Source organism: Falco rusticolus, chromosome 1 (assembly GCF_015220075.1).
Source record: "Falco rusticolus isolate bFalRus1 chromosome 1, bFalRus1.pri, whole genome shotgun sequence".
Taxonomy (NCBI): Eukaryota; Metazoa; Chordata; class Aves; order Falconiformes; family Falconidae; genus Falco; species Falco rusticolus.
The window spans coordinates 69436895-69455909 of record NC_051187.1 but is presented as its reverse complement, the minus strand read 5'-3'; the positions used below and the strand labels follow the sequence as shown (position 1 = coordinate 69455909).

The window sequence follows — 19015 nt, the reverse complement described above, 5'->3', positions numbered from 1 at the left end:
TTTTGCATTATACTGCATTCATCCAGATTTCTCCATTTATTTCATGAACACTCATTTACCAACAAAATGTTACTAATTTTAAACTGTGCTAATAGATTACAGTAAAACACCCTTATTTTAACCACTTCATTATACAAAAAATGCTCTTCCCTTTTTTTCAGTGATGTGTATTATTCTCAATATAATTAATTTCTGTCAGATGCCATTTTTTGAATAATTCTTAAGACATGTTTAAAAAACAGTACCTAATAAAAATAGTATTCTTGATAGAGGTATGAAAACCTCGAAAAACCGAAAGTGAAAGGAGAGGCACAGCAACCTCCTGATACCACAGTCATATACCATTTGCAAGATAACCTAAATAATGTGGATAAAATCCACAGTTTTTGCCAGTGAAATTATTTATCAATTAAGGGCCACCGAACACACAAATTTTCACAGATTGCATAACTTAGATACTCCTTTGCTTTATGTAACATACATCTACTGATCAGTAACACAACAAATATAAACACAGTGGTTGAAACTGACATCACTCCAAATACACTAGAATATACATAAATCAAGAAAAAAATCTGCTCTTTCTCCCATATTTCTCATATCTTAGTCTGGTTACATAGTCCATGATGAACAAACATCCTGTTGTTTTCAATACAGACTATACAACTAATTTATCCAGTGACACAAAGTATGGCATTCTCTCTCCTTTCTCTGGATTATAGTATACAGTGAATTATCTTTGGAAAAATGTTTAACAAAGATCATAGCTCCACATGTCCAATTACACTACATGAACAGGCAAAGAACCATTATCCCATTAAGAAGCTACATGCACTAAAAGCTCAGACTGCAAATTCTTATTCACCTCTCTCTCTTTCACTGATTTTATGTGAATTTGATGAAAGGAATTAAATAACCAGCAGTGGTAGCTCATACTTCTGTCATGCATTTATGAAATGTCACGTTAATAAAATGCATGGATTATCCACCTGTGAAGTAGAAACAGGCTTAGACCTAGCTTAGTTCAGCAGTATGGTTCAGTGCAACGTTTGCAAAGCCAAGTCAAACCTTTCAGAGAGAGGAAGTTGTATGTGTGTCGGTAACTTCCCCTCCATGTCTAAATCTGAACTTACATTTCACTTCAGCAGTAGAAACATTTCCCTATCAACAATTTATTTGAAGACCTTCAGATGTGTTTATATTACATTCATCCAAGCTCTGGAGCAAAGAAACATAAATGAATGCTGCACCAATAAACAGAAGATAAGTTTATTTCAACAGGTACCTGATTAAGTATACGGCTAAAACATGAAGGATATCCTGGGAAGGAATTTCATTCATAAACTGTAGATTTCAAGACTTTCATTTGGCATAATGCTTTCTAGAAATCTAACCAGTGTCCTGCAAGTGAGAAAGTGAAAGAGAAATAAGTTTTGGTAATATTGCTTCAAACTTAAAAGTGATGGGGTTTGTTATTTTTAATTTAAAAAAAAAATAAAAATCAATTTTAAGTTCAGAAGAAAACTTCTCCTCCATCTTTTCCACATCTACAAACACAGTCAAGATGCACGAAGTCAGTCCCCTGCATGTCAAACATAGACAAGTCTTTGAAAGGTCTCTCTCCTGCTTCTAAACTCCCCACCACCAAAACCTTCTAGAGACTTTTTGCTACATTCTCTGCCACATAGCACCTTTCCCCCTTTTTCATACTCATATTCAGACACTCCTTGATAAAGTATTGTGAAGAAACGAAGAAATTCTTTTTGCCTAGCTGCTTTAATGGCTGAGCAAATTCTAACCAGCAAACATTCTAGCCCCTGTAAAGGACTTTCTATCTTGTAGTCTCTTCCCTACTTTACTTTGAGAAGTCTCAAAATAAAAAAGGTGTATTATTTCTTCCCAGAAACTCTAGAATAGAAAGATAAAATAAATCAGAGAGGTAAAATCAGGAAAATAATTTTTAAAATGCTTATTTTGCCTAAACTCAAGACACATGACAATAGAGAAACTGAGCTGTGAACTTCTCCAAGTAAATCCTACTGGCTTTGCCAGTTCTTAAGGACTATGCTAGTCATTCCTCTTACCTTTATACATAGGTGAGAAGGAGGAACCCCACAAAACCTATCTGAAACTCCCTCATCTGTGAAAAGCAGCACCATTACTGAATTGCAAAATACCAGTTTAAGTGTTTATCCCTAAGCAAAGCTTTCTTTTGGGCTGAAAAAAAATTAACAAAAGAATCCCAACAATCCTTAACAACTGTTAGCAAAGTAACGTTACCCTCATACTCTATATAGAGAACCTGCTCCTCTGGAAATTTGTGACTGAACAGGAAGAACAACAGCCATGTGTATCACGTACAGTCCCATATATCAGATGGGCAGGTATTTTTTATCTACAGAAGGTAGAAAACACAAATACTTTTATTAAGAAATTTAATGGTTGAAAAAGAGGTCAGATCTGACATTCAGGGCAGTGTCAGGACATCCAGGGCAGCCAGTCAGAAACAGGCTATCAGTCATTCTGGGCTCTTCCTGTTCACTGAGAATGCTGGACTTGAGAGCAGCAAAGGCTGCTAACAAGCTACAGTCTCAAACATATTTGCTGAAGCTCGCCTGATGAATGCTACGTCATTCTAACTTAGTATGGGATGGCAGGGCAGAATGTCCCATCGATGGTGCAAGCAACTACCTTTACAGACAAGAAGTTTAAAATTAAATAAATAAAAACCCCACTAAGATGTATGTAGGACCTATTTTATGTATTTACATTTAAAAAACAAAAATCCACCTTAACAACCTAACAGCTAGGACACAGATGGGGCATACCAGCTGAAATCGTTACAAGCACATGCAAAAAGTACAACTCATTACGTGAATTGCTTTATAGAGCCTTCTATGGCAGATGATGAGTGTAGATTATTATCAGGCAAGAAAAAAAAAAAGGGGAAAACAAAAAAATAGTTTTGATAGCACAAGATGCCAAAAGACCAAACTATACACATTGGAAAACAATGTACTAAAGCATAAAAATTAGAAGGAGAAGAGGAAATCTGTTTGAACACAATTGTCTCAAGTCCTGCCCAGTCACTCTTGATTATGGCATGCCATCAGGAAATCCTGACCATTAAAGTGACAGACCATTAAAAACATAGTTCATGTAATTTATTTTCTATAAAAACATCCAGAATAGAAAGCCTCTTCAGACAAACCATTTTAATTAAAAATCCTATTTTTAACTCACAGAAACCTTCACTTAGAAAGACATAAAATTTATTCAATAGCGTACTTCCTAACTACTTTGCTTCATAGTGAGAAAGCTGTTGCCATGCAAGATCAGCTTAAAAGAATGTAAAGGGTAAATCTCTCTCTCATCTGTCCACAACCTAGAACATAATCCATCATGTATGGAAGTAGGATAATGGCAGGAATGTAAAGGTTCAGGGCTAGAAGTTAAATTCCCAATGGTAATTTTCAGAAATGCTTCTACTGTCCTAAAGTTTCATACAACTGTAGCTTTCAATTAAATTTAAAGCTGCACATATAATAAAGTTAGATTTAATACATGAATTTCTGCTGGAAAACAGTTCTGTAATCAAGTTCCAAACTTTTCAGAGAACAGATACCCCCCCAAGCACACATCTATTACCTACTGTCTTCTTTCTCAGTAGTCATTGTGAAGACTTAACATGACTCTACTGTCAAAATACTTTGCACAGCACCAAAGTATTAGTGCTGTGATGTCAAGTAATAAAGGTATGTATCCTGATACCTGTTTATTTTGAAACATTTAACAACTGAGCATATGTAACTGCCAAGTTTCACTCATTTACAAATTTTGTATTCCCTCAAGAGTAACCATGTAAGCATAAAAACCCTAAAATTGCTTCTTTACCTCCTATATCTCAATGTTAGGTTTCTACAGCATTCTAAGTCATACCTTTAGCAGTGATGAAACACAGAAACAATTCTATTCTAGCATGATTAAATTGAAAAGGGGAAAAAAAAAAAAGGCTTACACTACCGTTTTTGAAGAGCATTATCTGACACATTTTTTATTTAAAATTCTTACTGCAACAGGAATAAAGACAACTTCCTTTTGAGTACGGAGAGCAAGGATAGACTAGCATATGGCTTAGTTCTTCTGCTCCACCTGCCCTTCAGAAAATGTAAACCAAGCCACTGCTAAGTCTGAACTAGTAGTATTCCCTGCCTTTCAAGGGGGCCTAAAAGCTCAGACTCTTCACCATACCAGTCATGGTTTTCATGCTTTTAGATAGTACTGTGGATTCATGTAATAGCCAAGATACCTTAACACATGAAAGCACCACACATCTTTCCTTCGCTTCTAACTTTTGGAGTTAGAAGGACAACTGGAAAGAGCTCGGCTCAGATGTCTAGCCATCTGGCATCAATTCCAATGATTTATGCCATCAATTTTTTTCTAAACACGAGCAGTTACAACTTTATTTGATGATATAATAGCTAAAAATAGTGACACCGCCCTATGGCTCACTGCTGGATTCCCAGCGTGGCTGCAGCATTGACACAAACTTCACCAATAAGGACCTAGAAATAAGGTATCCATTTCAGCCTAGCAGATAGGTATAATCCTACCACCTGTATCAATATTTTGCAGTATTTTGCCATTAGCAGAGGGGTGTTTTTTTAAGAGGAAGTTTCCAAGGGGGATGCAGATTCCTACTGAGCAAATTTAAGCTTGCTAGGGGGCAGTTTGGTTTCTTCTCATTCCCCCTCCTGGGTGCTGGACTGCAGTTTGAAAGTCACAGAATGACAGTCAACTTCCCAAGTGACAGATAAGTCTGCAGGTAACCTTGCATGCACACATTCTCCCCCACACCCTTCCTGCTTAGTATGGAAGGCATGCCCTGCTCAGCCCATGAAGGTGGGGGAAGCGGGGCAGAGAGCAGAACTTTTACTACTAACAGAGAAATCCATTTTTTCCTTCCTGGGCTATCAAATGAACACTGCACCAGGCTAGAAATACACTGGCGCTCTGAATCCTATGTTAAGCATGAGCTAACAAAGGCAGTAACATTACATCAATGCTTGGCTAAGTGATGTTAAAATAAAAAGCATAAGGGAGGCAAAAGCAGCAGTGGAAAGATATACTAGTCATGTCTGAGGACTAGAAGAGTAGAAAGAGAATGGAAGGGAATTTTATTTGGTAGTGTTTATTCCAGATTTCCATATTCACTGTTCTACAAGTTAAGGAAGCACACATTTCCACAGCACTGATGAGAGTGAACTTACTCTGAATAAAGATATCATTTTTAAGGTACACTAATTACGTGAAGAGAAAGAGAAGCTTTCAGTAGTACCTAAAAAACTAAAATTAAGGCAAGGATATAGCATCAAAGGAATACAAACACACTGATATATGGGCAGCATAGACAATTCAAATTAACACTTGTCACCAGAAACATCATCTGTGATGAGGTTTTGTTTCTTTTCAACGTATTAATAGATACATATACACCACACATCAAAAAATGCATCAAGTAACAAGGTCAAAGTGATCATAGGCATGCCTTTGTTAACCAGCAAACAGAAAAAGAAACTTAAATACCTTCTCTCATCTTTCCTAACCCACATTTCTCTGGAAAAACAAAACTCCATATCCTCAGATTGAAGAATTAAGGATACAGAAAACCCTATCGATGCACTGTACTGAAAGAAAAAACAATATCAATATGCTCAACAAATTTACGCTCTATATTATTTCCAAAAAAAGTGTCAGAAGCCAACAGCTTTTGCAAAGAGTTCTCTCACCAAGTACAACAACCCAAACTAGTTTGTTTAACCCCCCCCTACCACTGCCTGCTTACTCTTTCCAAGTGAGAAGAGGGCAATTTCAGCTTCCAGTAGCAGAAGACTTTTCCTCATTATGCTTATTATGCTCATTATCCTCAATTATCCTCATTAATGTCAAACCGATACCTTTCCTGAATAAATGCAAAAAGTAATGAATACTGGCAGCCTTGCTATAAAAAGCTATTTTGGAAAAGGACTCTGGAGCATCAGTTATAAAGTAACCAATAACTTCAAATCATGTATCACTAAAAAAGAACAACCTATTTTAAAAGAATCTTAAGAAACTAATTTAATTTCTTTTTATATGCTCCGTATAAGCATATTAATATTTCAGATGAAAAATATTTCTACAAATTAAAGCTCCAAACATTACATTAGCCCAGACTAGGTCCATTTACAGAGCATTTTCACATCTTTGTAAGTAACTGCCTAGTGAAGCAGTCAAATATTATAACAGTATTTCTGATACTGAGGTATGGTTTGAAAACTGAAGTGTTAGATATACACACACAGATTAAACAAAGAGAATAAACAAACAAATACATTTGAGCATTGGAATATGCTCAAGCACACACAGATCAGGGTTACAGTAAGTCTCATGCATTAAGTATCAATTTCAGGAAAGAACAACTGTTCTACGTTCTAATTCTGTCAGTTTTGCCTAGTAATCCTCCATATGAACATACGAACTGGAAAGGGAAATAAACCTCTGAAGACTAACTCAATCTGTCACATTTAACACAAACATGCTGAGGAGGAAAAGAAATTTAGGAAAAGATTTAAAAAAAAAAAAATCAGCACTTTCAAAATGTATTCTTACAGCAAGTTTGCTGAGGAGTCAAAACAACACGACAAAACCCATTTTTTCCCACATCCAGGTAAATATCTAAATGTAATTGTCAAAACCAACCAACCAAAAAATCATACCTGAACATATTCCCTAAATAAAGTTTTCTGCCCTGAACTGAGGGGATCAGCTCTTCTGAAAATTCAAATCTGATGGGTTTTAGTTTCCAGTACAACTAACCAACAAGTTAGTACATAGCAGAGGTTGATTATTTGTCAACTAGAGCATAAATAGCCTTGTGATGGCACATACATATCTTACAACATTGTTGTAAATTCTGTTTTTAAATATGGTGTAGCTGCCTGTGTTTTTCTGTTTACCAAACGTACTCTTTAAAGCCAGGGCCTTTTGTTCACCAAACTCTACAGAAAAACAGCAATGTCAGCTGCTGAGTTGGTGATGGTCTGGAATGCCTATTTTAATTTTTTCTTGGGGGGAAAAAAACATTTGATGAATATGAAAATCAGAAAACATCCAGACGATCCAGGACTGTTCACTAGGTCAGTTATACAAATTTGTTTTGCTCCTGTGGTTAGTTTGGGAACTGTATTTTGAGGCTCCTCAGCACTTTTTACATTTCTAACAGCACAAGGTAGTGCTGAGTTCACACGAAGCCCTAGCTAACAATATTTTTTTAGAAGTTAGCATAAGACACTTGTATTTCTAACTAGACTTTCTGAATAAATTTATTTATGCTAACCGCAAATAAAACTAAGCCAAACTAGCAAGAATCTGAAGTTGTGCAACTCCTTAGAAAAAGAGATGACAGCCTTCAGAGAAAGTGCAAGGGCACAGCACAAACCTGGCAAAAAAATCTCACGTACCATGCAGACATAGCCAGCACCTGAACTGGACTTCTGTAAGAGGACAATACTAAGTGCCATGCAGTGCTATTCTTAGCCACCATAAACACACCAAGCTTTCAGAGTTAACAGCTTCTTTGTTAGTTCCAGGGGAGGAGGCTAGTCACATCTGAAATAAAAATAGGTTATCATATGCTTCTCCGTGGAACTCCAAAACACATGGCTAAATTGTTCATTTAAGATTTCAGCTGTGTGTATTACAATTGAAAGGGAAAAGGAAAAGCTTTTCTCTTCTGTGTTCTTCAACTTTCATTTTAACTTTTTATCTGATTCTAATCTATTTCAGAAAGTAGTTTGCTTTCTCCACTATAAGGACATTTACCTGGTTTCAATACATTCTTATAAGCTCTAAAAAGCATTGCAGAGAACTGTAACTCAAGAGGCTCAGACTGGTATGAACTGGAAGGTCTGGCTGTGGAGGCACCCAGGGAAGTGGGGCTCCCAGCATGGCCTGTATGAACGGCACCCAGGTGAAGCAGGTGACGGAAAATTCCTGACACCCACCCCCCACATATCTACCTGTGATTTCACAGCACACCCAGACCTGGAGACAAAGAACCATGATGACTAGTAACAACTCACAGAGGTGGGACAGGATGGAGACACTGATCACTGTCCGTTCCAAAAACATATCCAAAATCTGTTGGCAACCAAAGAGGAACTCGGGACATAAGGATAATGTGGCACCTGGCATCCTCACCTCCCATACCATGGCCAGGGATTCCAGACCAGCTGGACACAAGCATCATGGTGCCATTTTGCAGGACAGACACCATGAATACCCTTGTCCTGGTGCTCAGCTGCTGGACTGGCCTCTGGGGCTTAAGAGACTATAAGGGCAAGTGAAAATCTTCTTCCCCTCAGTTCTTATTTTAAGTAACATCTCCTTTCCCTCTTATAAGGTCTTACATTTACAACTGCTACATGGTTTACACAATGTTGCAACAGTATTTCCTATGCTGTTTTTTGAGAAAAATTAAAATAGCAGGATTCCTATTTTTGTAGGAAGACACAGAATATATTCACAGTCTATCAGCAAAGTTAAAGGAGATGCTCACCTACAAAATGAAGTATGGTAAAATCTTTTCTGAAGACTTCCATGCTGACAGACAGGAATAAAAATATGTTTATATATAAAACCGTATTTTAAAGAAAGCAGCCTGTAAGGAGCTAGGACAACTATCACAACTACATTCAGAACTGTAATCATTTGAGTACTACCAGGTTTTGAGGCTTGAAAAGTAACTAAGCATCTAACCATATGCACTAATACCAGCTATGGCTTGGCCATTAACGACAGAAGCAGTATTTGAGTGCCATTTAGAAGACTACACAGTTCACCACAAATATAAAAACAAGAAGAAATACACTAGAAGAAAGATATGAATCTATTAAGGTTCTGCTTTAAAAATTCTCAATGTCTGGCCCTCTTCAGGAACAGAGGGTAAAATTTCCTAGTAGAGGATATCACAAAAAATGGTTGTATAATCCATAACGCTCCTTACATGAAGAAAAAAAAAATAAGGTCACTTAGGTTACCAAGCAGAATTAGCACAGACAGCTAGCCAAAGACACCACCTCCCAAGTTCTAACACATAAATATACTGGTAGCATTGTTTTGAAAATGGAGCAATACTTGCTTCATTCTTGCTCAGGTATACTATTACCAAAACCGTTTTTATGCATTGCCCCACTATTCCTGCTCAACCCTGAAAATCTCAGCTTTTCTGGTCAAGGTATTTGACCTCAAGCTTCCTCAGTACAACAAAGTTACACAGGCACAATCTGTATGTATCGTAAAAAAATATTACCTCATTAATCGTTCTGCAGTAATAAAACGCAGATTAGACTAACAACTGAATAACTTTTGAAGGGGCAGAAGCAGAGAGCTGGGAAGCAGGTCCAGCTGTGGCGGGACTGTGCGGTGACTGTGGAGCTCAGTCGGGGGTTAGGGCCTCAAAGCTGGGAGCACTCTGGTCCCGATACCTGGAAGGAGACCAAATGCAAACCACAAAACAATAACAAGCTCTGGCCTCTGCCGAGTTACACTCTCAGTCAGTGACCTAGAAATTTGGAGTTTCCCATCCAGAGCTCATCGCTCATCTTCTTCCCTGACGATATGGCATTTAAGTTTGTATGGTCACATATTGACAACACCACACAATGCCAGGCTGTTTTAATCATGCTATAAAAGCCCACTTGCCTTCTGAGCTGACTATAAGTTTGCTAGACCCACACAAGAAATGAGGTTACAGTTTTCTTCCTCTGCAGCTGGAGAACAGGAGGCAGTCTGACCCGCACGGCACTGCTAATCCACAGCCACAGCTCAAGGGAAGGAGCAGTGATTTATCTCCAGAAATACATTATCAATACCCTGCTAAAGCAGCTGCACTCAGCAAGAAGCACAGGACAGGAAAACAGAGGAAACGAGAAATCTGTTAGGTTTTTTTCCTAATTGTAGATGCTGACAAAAACTTGCAACCCCTCACGAGGCTCCACCACCTCAGTAGAGCCGTAAGGCAGATGGCACACGAGCAAACATCCCTCGTGTTAACAAGGCAGACTGATACATTCAAAGGTTAGAAATATCCCGCCCCCCTCTCACAAAGACTTTTTTAGGCAAGACACATGCAAAGCACACAGAAATTACAGTGCCATTAACGCAGAAGGTTAACTCAGGCCCAGCCTGCAGCTTCAGGGCAGCACTCCCAGGCAGCAGGAACGGGGACTGAGGCTCCCCAGAACTACATCCCAGCAGAGGAAATCCCGTCAGGATGGCACAGCTGCTCTTCCACACCTTCATGGGTCTCCATCACCAACCCCAGTCACCAAATAGCTAAAGCTATCCAATATTCACAATCCCTTTTTGGCAGTCAGTCTTTAACCTTAGTCTCAAAACTGCAAATATAAACCAAAACCAAATAGCACTCAAGGACTTCACACCATTTTTCTCAGCACCATGAATGTAAATGGTCTTAGTAGTTAGGAAGTATAGAAGAGATATGAAGGCTTGACAAAGAACTAAAAAAGTGCAAGAATATATCTAATAAACCAGTACCTAAACTAAAATTAACCAAGGAATCACTGCTTCCTCCCTTCAGGCCTTCAGAATAAAGTAGAGCATGCTATTTTTTAATTCTGAAAACTTGCACCTCCAGGAAGACACCAGTTTGGCACATATTCAGTTTTACTGAGGTTGAACTTCAGCTCAATATACTTCAAAAAGTTTTCACGCTCAATGGCAGCGTAATTCACATCCTTCGTGACGTTTTAGATAGTGAAATCCTACAAGCTTGCTTCCAAAAATGCAGAATCCCTGTCTGTGCCCTCCCTATGGTCCTCCCAGGCCCTGTCCTGCCATCCTCTCGCCTCCTCGGTTAAACAAGTTATGTTCTTGTTTCCCTCATCCTCTCCAAGACAAGCACTCTAGTTTTCCAGTCACAGTATCCCCTTAAGGGATAATGCAGCCATAAAAAATGGGCACAAACTACAAATTTAAAAAAAAAATAATAAAAAAATTTAAAAAAAAAAGTAAAATCATTCAAACAAACCTTTGAACACTACTACAGTGACAGATGCTAGGAAAATTTAACAGCGGAATCACTTTCCTTTTGGTCACCTTTTGCCACATTTGTGAATCCTGGTTTTGCTCATATCGTTTTGCTTAATATATTTTTTTTCAGAATTAGCAACACACATTTACCTTCTTTCCTGTGGAAGAATAATTATAGCTTGAAGTACCCTTTCAGGATTTTTAAATTATTATTTAAGAAGAAAAAAGAGAAAAAAATACTCCAAAAAATCGTTCTCATCCATGCACCTCTGCTAGGGAATTTCTAGGTTCTGGATTCCTCCTTCCTCTTTTCCTATCCTGTTAATTTCTGAAGAGAGGGAGGTTCAAATATAAGAATACCCCTACAAGCAGAACAATGCACGACTCCACCTTAATATCCCTAAATCTACCACAGGTTTCTGGCCACAGTGTCTCAAACAGCTATAAAAAAACCACCTTTGAACTTCTCAGCCAAACGTCAGTACATCCGGGCTAGCCTGCTTCTTTCTTTGCCTTGCTGTCACAAAAACAGCGTGCCAGTTGCCAGCCTCTTTTTTTCCAGGACAAGACCTCATTTGTAGCTGAAAGAACAGTAAAAATCTGGTGATATTTGGCCCAACTACTACGCCCTGCTGACAACTGGCACAAACAAGATGTTAGAGTGAAAAAGGAGGCAGGTTTCCACTGAGATGTCAGACACTCAGTTTTCTAAGCCCAATATTGGCTGCATTAAGAGCTGCTGAGATGTTACTGACCAGTGAACCTGGTGCACCGCCACCCTCCCAAACGTGACAGTTCCTAACCCGAGGATCTTAAGTTCTAGTTCAGCAGCGTGAACAAAGGAAGCAAACATGGATCATGAATAAAAAAAGCAAAAGGAAGAAAACCAACAATTCCTAAGGCTACTTACTCTGCTTTGATAGCACTGTAAACATAACAACTCTTTCCAATATTCATTTATTAGTTAGCATTGATTTGCAAGGGTTTAAGGCATTCATACATCTTCCTAGACCAGCATTCTGGTCTGTAGCAATTGCTTCAGTACAAAGGGAACTTCAAAAAGTAAAATTGAAAATGTCCCCAAATCATGTACCAACTGCGCCTGATGGACAGAACCAGAGGAATCATTTATACTTCCCATGCTGTGCTTTCCCAAGATCTCTTTGAGAAATTACTTCTAGAACTTGAACTAATTTTTGAGAAAAAAAACCTATCAATGTTTTAAATGAAAATTTTTATTTTAGAAGTTTGGAGTGCTTGTTTTTTTAAACTCTAAGTGGTCTGTTTCTGAGGCTATGTGAATCTAAAGAAATGTATTCTTTCTCCCCTTTGGATTTTCAAATTCTTGAGAAGAATGAGAAAAAGGCAAAGAGTGAGGAAAAAATTTTACATGCCTGTAGTTTTCTACTACTACTACTTTGAAAGCATTATATAATCATTAGTAGTATTCATTCTGAACCAAGAAAAATCTATCCAACACATGTTGCTTTTCTTGTTTGTTCTAACTATACCTACTTAAGGCATCAAGTCTAAAATCTGGCGAAAATAATTAAAGAGTCATAACACATGTTAATTCTGTAGCTGTACTGAAACATTTTCTACCTCCAGCTTCTTGACCATCACCGTGTCTTAAGTAGTTCTTGATTGGGCCACAAAAACTCCTGGATTTGTATAATGAGACTTATTAATGCAAAGTCAGTGATATAAAGTTTCTTTCTATTCATTTTTAAATAATTAATATTCTAATATTAAAGTAATTGAAACAAAACAATTATATGCCTTAACATTTTATTTTCTTCTGTTATTGTAGCTTAGCAGCATATTATAGAAATCATATTTCAGTAAACTACTCTGAAATTTCTCCCAGTAACTATTTTCTACCAGACCTACTAACATAAACCTTTGCTTGTGACATTCACACAGGCAAGTGGGAACATCAGAGCTCAAACACTTAATTCATATTTGTAGTAGCATGGCCCAGTGTCTTTGAGGTTCTGAGTGCCCCTTTTGATTTAAAAATGACCTCTTTCTCTTCAAGTTCAAATTCACTCTTTAATTTGCACTGTACCTTACAGAATTTAAAAGCTCCCTTTGACTAGCATCATTACTCTTTGTAGAGGAATGAGGAAGAATATTTCTTTCATACAGGGGAAAACCTGTAACTACACGCAAACAGGATATATAATACAGCAAACAACAGTTTTACTCCACATAGTGTTCTGAAGTTGGCAGTCACCTTTCTAAATAAACAAATTCTGTTTTGTCAATGATCTCTTAAATGCTATTAAATCTCTAGTGTCTGAACCTTTCCCCTTCAAACACAAAAGGCCAAAGCTAGAGTTTAAAAAAAAAAAAAAAAAAAAAAAAGGTCAGCAGAAATGGGGTATTTGATATGGGTTGTTGCAATTGGTTTATCTGGAGTTTTCCTGAAGTCCATGCACAGCATGCAGTTTATTCGACCCAACAGTAGCTGACAGAGTGGTTTGCATTTGGGGCACTTTCTCCTCTCAAAAGCATTCTCTTCTGCAATTTCAATCATTACAGAACCTAGTTACATATTTAGCAAAAAGTATATTGCTTTTATAGAAAGAACGTCACAAAGGAAAGTTCATTCGAGCATATCCATGCCTGACGAAAATAAATAATGTATATCTCAACACATAATGTACTTAATACAATGCAGGCATCTTATTTAAAAATTAATATGAAGAACCGCACATGTAACAATCTTCAAAAAATAATAAAAAAGAACCCACCCAAAAAACACCACAGTTCAAGATTTTCCATGCTGATACACAGAGAAGTCCAAAATAAGGCCCAAAACATCATATATCCTTATCTGCTTATCACTGGTACAAATCTGGTTATATACACTCCCTAATAAGCAGCCATGCCCTTATGTTCAATCTACACAAAGAGTTTCAGAAAATAGACTGTAGGCATCAAACAAATAAGGCAGGGAAAAAGTACACGTTTAGGTATGAATGTTTAGCAGTAGTGAATGCTAGACCAACCCAAAACTACCCAAAAAATAATCACACATCTTCAGTCATGCAGAAGAAAAATAAGCAAATATAAAGAAGGCTTCTATGCAAAACACGTGACAGCAAGACAGCTGAGCTGAGACGCCCCTACATGCCCACCAAACAAGACAGCCTCACTACTAGGCAGGTGGTCCTGACCCTTCTTTTACAGTAAGTCCTCACATCCACCCTCCTCCTTGCCTTAAGAGGATTCAGTTGGATAATTTTAACAAACAGCAGCAGCAGCAACTTCTCCACCTTCCCAAGAAAATTTCTGCTGATGTAATGACCCAAAACAGCCCACTAAAAGAGTAAGACAAAGTAGCACAACTGGCAGCTGAAAAGGTGACAAGGCTGCACTGCTAGGGGCAAAGCCACCACTTTTGGCAAAAGTGATGAGCTCAGCCATCTTAGGCTAATTCCCTCATGTTCATCCTGCTCACTTGACCTGCACCTAACGGAGTGGGACTGGAAAAGTCTGACAGCTTCAGAACTTTCACTTATATACACTAGGTGCTCTTCAGTTTCAGGGTGATACATTGGTTTCTCTAGTTTGGGTGATCTCCTTACAGCTTTCTTGCCTCCTTCCAGCCTATATCCATTTATAGACCTTGTTATTTCAACCCTACCCTGAAGAAAAGATAAATATAAAAGCTATCTTTTTTTTACATAGCAGATTTTACTACACAGACTGTTACTGACATTTCATTTAGTTGCATGTATGCCAACACACCACGTATCAGGAAATGCAATGACTCATGGTCTTATGTGCCCCAAAATATACTGCACAAATGGCCACCATTAAAGACCACCTAAGTTCATAAAGAGGGTCAACTACAGAGGTCCCCCTCCATAATCCCTTAAAAAAAAAAAAAAAAAAAAATTCATATTTTATTGGTTGAATAACTACTAACAAAAACTTGCTTTTCCTGTGACAGCTGACAGGCTGTGGAAAAGCCATTGTTAAGTGCCCTGTCCCTTCTACAGCAAAGAAACTTGCTGCTTCAGCAGTACAGGGATCCGCAAGTACATTTATTATCACAAAGTACAATTAAATACATTTTTTTAAAAAAGAGTGGAATTTAGTAGCTTTTTCAAAAGTTACCATAAATTTGTATTAATCTTTCATTTTAAGGTTTCACTTTTTGACATGTCAAAACAATTTTGGAAGTCGTAAGAAAGAATTGGTATATTCTCTGGAGACAGTCTATGGAGTTTCAGGATACAAGACAACTACTGTCATGATTTTTTGAAGTCAAGGTTACAAGTAACAAAAAGCTTTCTACAAAAAGATTGAACACATTATTATTTGGGATGTTTAATATTGGAGGGATAAAGTTAACACCTACTAAATATCATACTTATTTATTTTATTGTTTTAAAAGGCATCAAAAATAGTATGTCATGAAAAATAAGATTTCTCTTGATTGTGAAGTAATGCTGATTTTGCCACTAGCATATAAAACTGCCATTGAAAGATGTCTGGAAGTTCTCTAGAGCACTGTACTGCCACTGATAACTGCTACCCCAAAGGACAGTTTGGATGAGAAAATCACGTAACAGCTCAGACCTATTTTTTCCCCAGGTTTTATTTTTCTTTGCAGTTTAACACTTGCTTGGAAAACAGGTTAAAATTTATCATACAATAATGATTCCTAAAATATTAACAAATTGTGCTTTTAAAAAGCATAATCCATGAACAAACTGCAACAGAAGAAGCAAATCTGTCCTTCTGCTAAACCCGTGCACACCTCCACATACACTCCACCCCATCTCCTCACAAAAAACAAGACTGGGAACAAAACACCTGTTCCACAGTTCTTCATATGATCCCTTTTCATATAAGTTCCTATCATGGCACTGCAAGGTGATTTCACCTTTTTTATTTAAATTACAGTTTTGTTGCTGCCATCAAATGAAAATCCACAGGATAAAAATTAATCCATTACACCTACTTTGTTAAATACTGTATTATCAGAGCAGAACCTCTCTTGAGAGCCAGGAGTTCATTTTTGGTTGGTAAAGGAGGAAGTGATCTTCAGTCAAGCTAATCCTATGGGAAGGTAAGCAATTCTTAACTCCAAGTGCTTTTTTCATTCACAGAAAGAGTGATTCAGAAGTATCTGCCAGGTAGCTCTCCCCAGTTTTCACGTGCTTGTCAGCACCTGGCAGCCATAGCTCAAATAATTCACTTCCTTTTAAAGCCGCTCCATTTCTTTCTGATTTTATAACACATTTTCAAAAACGACTACTGTGCAGGCAGATACAGCTCACTTCCCTGCTACAACTTTGTTCCCAGGCTCACAAATCTAAGTAAGTTTGAAAATCACTGTCACAAACTCTTACCAAAAAGAGGCCAAGGCCAATGACCTCGATGTAGCTTTGGCAGGCGTGACGTTAAGAGCCGCCCCGATCTCTTACATTGTACGAGTTCTTGAAATATATGCATGACTTCTGAGTCAACATGAGCAAGACTGTATGAAAATCTCATGCACCATCTGCAACACTGATTTACCAGAAAATGGTAGGGACAAGAATTCAAGGACAGAGAAGCACCCACAGGACAGGTGTGCCTTTCTGTTTAGCAGACAGACATACCACAACTGCAGCACAGCAAGAGAAAGCTGTGTATTCATTCTTAGAAACACAATAAAAACATTGTTTGTTCTTTTTCATTATCCAGAAACAATTATTTATTTCTCACCTGGACAAGATTATTAATCAAGTAATTATTAGAAACACAGAAGAGCTTTTAAGAAAGCAGTAATGTGTCATACTCACATTCACTGGAAACCAGTTGTTCCTGCCTAGACTGTAAGCCCCAGAAATACATGCACTTTTCATTAAAACATATGTCATATCTTACAGAAAGGTATTCATTACATAATGCTTTTGATTGTAAGCAGCACAATGGTTTTTTTAACTCATATATTGCATTGCTAAAAGTAATTTTTGTGGCACCCAGGCCTCCTTATTCTTAAACGAATTTAGACAAAATAAGAGAATTTTCTTACATCAATCAACGTAAGTAACAATCAAAATTAGTATTTTTGCTACAATATCAGAAACCTCAGAAGAATGGTTCAACAGACCATATTCAAACTGCAATGGACTAAACAACAGAAACCATACTGTAACTTAACGCTCTTAAAGTTATGAAAACTAAGATTTCTTAAATACTACAGAAAAAAGCAACCTGAGGACCAGCCAGTATAAAGCCTCCATCCCATCCACAACTTCAGTAAACAATTCTTAAGCGGGAACATCCTCACTTCACTGTTGGATTAAAAGAACATTCCTGATCCCATTTAAAAAGAAGTAATGCCTAAAATTTTTGGCACAGACATCACATTCTGAAACTAGGCCATATGAATGTCACTTCATTGTTGTTACTGAAAGAAAAAAGATCAACTACAATAAAACCTTAGCCAGCACTGCAACGTTATGCCAGCTAAGCAAGCCCTTAACCAGACCCATGGAGCTCTGCTGCCTTTCTGTTATATACTTAAATACTCTCTACAGATGCTTATTTTTATGTATATGGATATGCATGCAACATACCCACTCCTCTTCTGACGCTGTTCAGTATACAAAATTCTGAAGTTATCATATACACCTTAAAAAGTAGCATTTGCTTATATTTTTTTATGAAAATACAGAAAAAAACCTCTCTGAAGTAACTTATTAGCATACGAATTTATTGAATTTCCAAACACATACTCAACATAAATATTGCGTAATTCCTTGTTCTGCACATACTGCATCACTTGATTGGAAAACGTTTTAAGAAAAGAAGCAACTGGCTTGCCCACTTCAGCTCAATTCACTCAGCATCCATGTGAATCACAATACTTACACCCAGTACAGGCTGCACAGAAAGGGCTGCTCCTGGCTGGCCTGCACAGTGGAAAGCCATCAGAATGCAACTCTCACACACTTCCAGAGCAGACATGCAGCACGGCAATTTTCACAAATGGAGTGGCAATGGTAAAAAAAAGTGACATAAACCCCATCTACCTAATCAGTGTGCACAGAAAATTAGTTTGTTGGTAGATCATCCAAGTACCACTTCCTGACAAGAGAGTCAGGAATATCTTCCTCCGCTGTGCTTACATAACAGAGGACATAAAGGAGAAAACAGCATCACATATAACCTCTTCTCAGATAACCTTTAGTATTATTATTATTTTTACTCTCAGTCTTAGTATAGCTGACAATTACCTAGTCTAAATTTTGCAATTCACCTCCTTACCTATACAGCAATTATTTTTCTAGTTGTAGATTGCATTTATTGTAACTGAATGTATCCCATGGTTTACTTTAGTTTGGAAACTATATACATTAATAAAACCAACTTGAAGGTGTCTCATGAAAACGATTAAAAATCCTTAAACTGCTACTATAAAACAATAGAAAAACCCTTCTGGTTATCTTTATTTCAGCAAGAAAGTTAATAACTACCAAGTACTATTACAAGATATAATTTGGAACAGATACAGTTAATCTGCAAGAGATGAGCAAAAAGTGAAAAGCAAACCCTATAAGGATGCCTGTTTTGAAACATCCATTGCTTTAACTCAAAAGTCATAAGTTGAGAAGTTATTAGTCCAGAACATGAATTAGCCGTCAGTGCAAAAAGCAAATCTCACATCTGAATAAACCATTAGGACAAACTAAATATCTGCATACTCTCCAAGCACCAATTAATACACCGTACAATATATAACTTGCTACTAATTCCTTCAAACAAGACAGGTGAAACAAAAAATGCTGTATTAGGGTAAAAATCCCAATGGAGGTACTCTGATGAAGCGTCGGATAGCAGAAACTGCGCATCCCAGACACCTCAAAACAGCCATTAATGAAATATAACTTAAAGCTGAGATACCAGATAC

The 19015-nt window shown here is 37.4% G+C and overlaps 1 protein-coding gene across 13 annotated transcripts in view; it reads right to left on the bottom strand.

Annotated features, from left to right (window-relative positions):
* The window catches only part of FRYL (FRY like transcription coactivator), a 180279-nt gene that overhangs the window by 118204 nt on the left and 43060 nt on the right, over positions 1–19015 (bottom strand). The window lies entirely within an intron of this gene.